This window comes from Cebus imitator, unplaced genomic scaffold (genome assembly GCF_001604975.1).
Source record: "Cebus imitator isolate Cc_AM_T3 unplaced genomic scaffold, Cebus_imitator-1.0 Scaffold542, whole genome shotgun sequence".
NCBI lineage: Eukaryota > Metazoa > Chordata > Mammalia > Primates > Cebidae > Cebus > Cebus imitator.
The window spans coordinates 916,203-923,505 of NW_016107857.1; positions in this window are offsets into that span (position 1 = coordinate 916,203).

The window sequence follows — 7,303 nt, forward strand, 5'->3', positions numbered from 1 at the left end:
GGAATTCATTTTTTCTCTTCAATCTGAGACACAGGTAGGCTTTGGAATAGGTCAAACGGAGGCTCAAAGTCTGTAGAGAAGCAGTGACAAGCATCTCATGCCTTAAGTGGAGTTGACTTCTGGTTTCATCATCAGTATGATTGTTTGTCATGCAGTCTGAACTTATTTTTTATGAATTTTATTATGCCTGGGTTTAATTTTTAAACATAGGTAAGGTACATTTCCTTTGTAGTTCAAAAGTCAATTTGCTTTCAAGGCATGCTCCAAGACATCTTATCATCTTCTGCTTTACTCTCTGTAGTTAAATATGTGTGGACAAGTTTAGGATATATTTTGTTTGGTGAAGATATACACATTTAGCTGCATGCCAAGTTTCAAACATTTTATTACTTTGTAAATACTGTTAGAATAACAGGAAAAAAAACCGATCCTATGCAAAATAATTTATTTTCAATAGTATAATTAAGATGACAAAAATATTTTTATTGTGTTAGTGATATTTTTGTTACTCCACTAGTCTGTACTCTTAACAAGACAGTTTTTAATTATTTCATTCCTTTCTATATTTTGTTTTACTTTGTTGTTAGGAAAGGATTTGATCCTACACAGAGACCGTTTCACTGAGCAAATAAAATTATAGCATGTCTCTAGAACTTCACAAACTGACCACTGACCACTCCTCCCCAAAATAAAAATCAACCTGCCATGGACAAATGCATGCTGTTTGCTTCTGTTCTATTTCAACCTCATCAAGTGTAACAGATGTATTGCTAATATGGATCTGGAGAAATGTTCTTAACAGATTTGACTGAACAGATGAGCAGTCAGAGAAAGATTAGAATTACATGATCAACAGTATCTTCATGACCTTTTAAAAACATCACTTACCAATTAAATCATCACTCCTGCAACTTCTTATCAAGTTATTACAAAATAACTTTTTGAATGTATGAGGCCATCTTAAAACAGAGCTCACGTGAATAGAAAACAGGTTTTAAGTTCAACTATTTATTTGATTTCTGTTAAAGAAAATTTAAATTACCAGGACTCTACTTGGGATAATTTTGATAAAGTTACACATTTCTAGAATTCAACTTTTTAAAAATCACAGCCTCCTTTAAATATATTTATAGCAAATGAAAAATTCTTTACAGAAAAATTATGTTCTTACTATATTAAAAAACACTTTTTAATACATATTACTAAATTTTAATGTTATCATTCTTTTAAAAAAAAACATAGGAAGCCAAAAAGAATTTTCTGGTGACTTTAGTTTGTTGTACAGGTTTTCCTGTTTATGTTACAGTCCCATATTGGAGCTAAGTCAAGTGTACATACATAATTTGAAGAGTGAATTCAAATGCTTGTTCAGGCTGAAAGCTGTATGCATTTAGATAAGAGGGTACAAGTAGTAGGAGGAAAAATAACCTTGGAAATTGTCTGCTGTATTTGCTAATTCAATATGATTAGCTAAATCAAATAACCACTATCATGAATTTTCAATTTCACTTTAATGTAAAAATACAAAGAGGAGATGTTTATAGAATTAATGTTTCAATTATTGATTTGCCTTATTTTTCTCATAATGCTTTCAAATATACTCTATTAATGAAATGTGTGAAAAAAAGACTTAACCCCAAAACTTTTTGCCCTTATATATCTACTTAAATGGCAAAATATATGAAACAATTTTTTTTCTTTTTTAAGCTGAAAAACCTTATAAAAAGCAGTAATGTATTTTGTAAATAACTGCCTCGAATTTGAATCAAGTTATCTGTTCTTTTCTCAGTGTTAAGGGCATCAGACATGACATTCTGTCTTCTCATTTCACATTTTCAATATGCAAAGCAAGCATAGGGAGAATAAATTCATAATATATTTCAAAACAGATTGGAAACATTTTGACATGGAGCACTGTTCCATTAATTCTAAGCAATGGTTTATTCACAGGTTTGAATATGACCCTTCCTTTATTTACTACAGACTGAATAATGCTCTATAGTTTTTAACAGCAACTATAGAAAATTTCAGACACTTTTAATCTTAATTTAAAAAACAGTTTTAAAAATATAAACTACCTCATTTTAGAAATGCTAGCTTATTAATAGCAAATTAGAGTGTAATTATAACATAATCAGTAGTATTCCAAAATGATAATGAAAAATTCTGATCAATAATTTGTTCAATACACATTGGCAAAAGGAGACCAGAATTCATAGAGCTGATTTTTAATATCAAAGATGATATTAATTTAAAAATCATATTAATAAATATACACACAAAACCATCTGAGCCTAATTTCAGAATAACCATCATGAAAACTGACATTTTCCATATAATCACTATTGGCTCACATATAATCTACGTTTGCACCAATTGAAATGGTAAAATTTGGATATAAAAAGATATAGTATTTACACTATTTGCAAAATCTTTCCAATGTAAAGGACACTGTTTTCTTTTTGGAATTGTAAAGGTTGACCAATTTTCATACACAAAGCCACTTGCTGCTCTCAATATTTTGCATAAATATGTAAAGCAAATAAATATTACCACGACAGAAATAAATGATTCCAAAACCCAGTTTCTCACCAATATTGGGCTTTAATTAAAAGTATAGTCTTTATTTTCTTAAATTTGATGGCAGTTAGAAAACTCATGATATATAATTCAATTTTAAAATACCGTGCAATAATAGTTTGTGTTTAATTTTCAGTCCCTCAAATATTTTAAAGACGGATGTGGAGAGACACTTGATAGAGACATAAATGATTAATGTTAATAAGCATTTTGCTATTATTCTCGACATACTTTGTGGTTTTAGATGGGTAAGTTATTTTCTAGTATCCATGCCAATGTGCAATGTAAGGAACATTCAGACCATAATCAATAACATAACCTGATAACCTATAATAATCATGTGCATCATGGTATCACTTACAAAAATTCAGTTCAAATGCGTCATTAAGGAGGTACTTTATATAGCTGGTATTGTTCTTTTTTATTCAATGTTAATGCATCAAATGGTTTACCAGCTCATATATAAAATTAAGAATAATTATGTTATATAATAAATCAATACTTTTACCAAAAGGTAATTTTTAAAAAGCAACTCATATTTGTACAATAAAGCATAAGGGGGAAGATAATGAGTTTCATTAATTGTTCGATCCTGGAGATGAGAGAATATGCCGCACTTTTATACTTCATGCTCCTTATTATCTGTCATTGTTACTTAAAATTCCTAATTCAAAGGCATCTCAAATCACTTATTTGATAATTCTAATTATTCTAATACATTCTTAAGTGATTGTAAATCCATAACTTCGAATATCTCTGGAAATGGTGAATTTAGTATTTGTTAAGACAGGATATTTTTATGCACATGGAGTAATAAATACCACAAAAGTCTTTTGAGATAAATGAAATAATTAAATAACTATCAATAAATTAAATATCTTAGTCTATGGGGAGGAGGAAGTTCATAAAATCCACAAATTCTTACATGTCCCCTTTTTAAGACTCCTTGTTTAAGATTTTTTACATGTTTTCACTAACTCAAGTATTTCAGGAAGAAAGTAATAATTTGGTATTGTGTTATGACCTACTGATCTGACACAATTTATCAGATAGGAATTTCAGCCCACAAAATTTCTTTTAATGGAATTAATTACTTGAAAATGAGTTATCAAAGAGCTCATGTACTTCCCCATCTTCTATTTACGTTGGTGATACTGATGGCATGGAATAATTAAATACTGTACATACCATTTTCTGAAAAAATCAATAAATGTGTAGTTACCAAAACAGAATAATATAATTATTAATGAGATAACTAATTACTAAAAAGAAACTTACAGGAATTTTACTGTTATATACAAATGTTGGAAGACCAACAAGGTAGATTGTGATTAGGGAATACAATGGAATAGAAAAGCTCTCTGGACAAGATGGAACAAAAGAGCACACACAAAAAATAGAAAGAATGAATAGACCTTCTGTTTGAAAACCCAATTGGGTGACTATCGTTAATAATATCTTAGTGATATATGTTTTAACAATACCATTCTTCTGTTTTTTCTTGTGTGCTTGAAGCAGAAAGCAATCTAGAAAAGTCATAACTATTGCCTCAGAAGACTGGGAAATGAAGAGTTCACTGCTGTAATTATTATGTATAAGAACTGCATATTATTATTGTTTGTAATAATAAAAAACTTGAAGCAAACTAATATGCCCACAGATAAATAAATGGCAGTACAGAAAAAGAGTGCTATCTGTATGCATTGATGTGGAATAAAGACCCACATATCTGGTAATACAAATATAAATTAGGAAGAGGTTTATAGGAATATTCTACTTAGGTACATATATGTGTGTGTAAATATTGGAAATTTAGAGAAGATTACATTAGGAGAGGTTTAAAGTAGGTCTCACTGAGTGTGTTGCCAATTCAGCGGGGTGTGGAAAACCTGGCCAGATTAGAGTAATGATTTTAATTATATATCCTTCCGCATTGCTTAAATTATTTTGACTTAAGCTGGTTATTGTATTCTAAATTAAAAATAATTCCTTTAAGGAAAAAGTAGCACTGAATATTCACAGAGAGCCAGAATATGTTCTAATGGAGAGGTAACACTATGGCTCAATTTTACATAGAAAATCTTAAGAGTCAGCATTTACATTGGCTTTCCCATAAATTCTGCAAAATTAAAACCTTCAAAAATAAATACATGTCTATGTCCCAATAAAATGAGTTAAACATCGCTGTTTTCTGTTGATCAGTGAAGAGAACTTTTAATACAGAGTTAACATAGCCTTTTAGGGAAGTACCAGAGATGTCGAAAATTAAAGTAACACCAGAATCTGACAGAACAATTAACATTTATTCTAGTTTGTAATCCCAGCATTTCGGGAGACCAAAGCAAGCAGATTTCTTGAGCGCAGGAGTCCGAGACCAGCCTGGCCAACATGGTGAAACCCCGTCTCTACTAAAAATACAAACATTAGCTGGATTGGTGGTGCCTGCCTGTAGTCCCAGGTACCTGCTACTTCAGGGGCTATGATCAGAGGATCCCTTGAGGCCAGGAGCTCCAGGCTACAGTCAAAAGTGTCCCTGCCACTGCAGGGTGGGTGAGGAATAGAGCCAGATCATGTCTCAAAACAAAACAAAACAAGAAAACAGCACAACCTCTCCCCTCCCCCACAAAAAATTACTCTATTTTCGTACACGTACACTTACCAAAAGCAATGGGAGAAATTTTTTCCCTTCTCTCTCAGGAGCATAACCATGGTACCAGGTCCTACATTTCTTGTCTTTCTTGACATTTCAGGCATCAGGGAAGTGTTAAAATATTTTTTCCCTAAAGTCTAAGCTAGAATTTTAAAACTTAAAAAATGTGTGTGTGTGTGTGTGCGTGTGTGTGTGTGTAAATTCTGCAAAAGTAATTTTTCACACAGATTTTAAATACTGCTTGATAAAACAGTTCGCGGTGTATCGCCGGAGCAGCAGAACATCAACACCACGGCAGAAGTATGCCAATTGCAGGGCCTTTATTGCCGGTGGCCACAGAGGACTGAAGCCTCTCCAATCCCTGGCCACGAGCTCAGGGCGAGCAGGGCATTTAAGTTGCAAAACCACATCCCTGATGGAGGCGGGGGGCAGAGGGCAGCCTGCAAGGCAAGCTGCCTGAACAGAAGCTAAAGTTGGCGGTTAGTTGCAAGGGGAGGGGGTGGCAGTGGAAATTGTACCCTTAACACCTCTGAGGACTGCAAAACAGCAACAGTTCCGAGAATTTCGTCTGCCCAGGGCCCAGGTGGCTTCTCTGTAACATGGCAGGGCTTAGGCTTCTGTTTTAGCCCCTGTCTCAACAGCATTTCCTGATAGATTACAGACTTGGTGACCCTGATGTGATGTGGAATGTTGATTGGGCCGCAGAAAATTGTATATCCTGTGAGGAAGATAAAGAGAAGAAAATAGCGATATAATTAAAATTCAGAAAAACAGAATTTCCAGATTGAGAGTGTGCAGGCGAAGCAGTGGAATACACACCTTGCTTCCCCAGAGCGTTGCTGGATTGGAGCACCCACGGGTTAACTGGGTGTGTACCTAGACAGTGGGCATTCTGCAGGGCCTTAACAACTGTCCCAGGCACGAAGGAAATGATGTGGTAATAAGTTTGCCACTTGCTGTGGGAGAGTCCTCGCAGGTACTCATCCAGCTCACCTTCGCTTCTCAGCGTTCTTGGCCGTCCCGTTGGAGGCCACTTTGTCCAATGACTGAAGGAAAGTAACATGTGCCTCTTCCTTCTGCTTCATTTTGTCCCCTTCCCTCCACTGAGACCCCGAAAACCAAATGTTCCACAGAACAGAATTATAAATTGAAAAAAGGTTTCCTGATTCACATCAGGATTTACTTTACTAATAATTAAAATTCCAGTGAGTAAAACCACCCATGTGTTAGCATTTGTTACTAACCTGACAAACATGCTTTTATTTGTATGGTGCACAGAGACTTGAACAATACTCATTTTGACTTTGATCATGATGACATGAAGTCCATTGTCCTTACCCCAGATGTAATAGATTGGACAAGATGAAGTTTTAATCTCAATGGAAGGAAGAAATTCTCTTCCCCTATAGTGACAGCATTGCTTTGATAAGTAAGATGTATTCTGAATCTAGACTAACATGATTTCAAACTTTGGGAAGAAATATTACTTAGAATTTGCAAACACCCCTTAGTTTAATAATTACATTTGAAGAAATGCCAATCTTATAAAATATGATGACATGTGATTTAGAAATTATGCCTGCCTCATATGAAGAGTTCAGCCATACCAGAGATACTTAGTAAAAATAATGTCACAGAAAAACCTAATTGAAAAATTAACAGTATCCCATTTTTGTAGAGGTAGAATTATTAGCAAAGAAAAGAAGTAGAGATAATTTATTTCTTCCTGAGATGTAAAAATATATGGAAAACTGAATGGTAATAAAAATTATTGTTAATAAATCAATAATTTGGCCAATAAATCTATTTTCCTAATACATGCATTATACCAAGATACACAGAATTGTTCTTCCTCTTACACTTAAAACGTGACTAAAATCAACTATAACAAATTTTCTGAACGAAGTTTTCTGGATTGAATAAATATTTTTAATTTTCAAATTAAAAACACGGTGGTTGCAAATAAAAATAACTAAAACCAAGCATGGGTGCATTGAGTTTTACATATTTTAAGTTTTTAATTAAGGGAATTCTAAACAGTAAAATGTACAAATTTTAAGTGTATGATTCTGA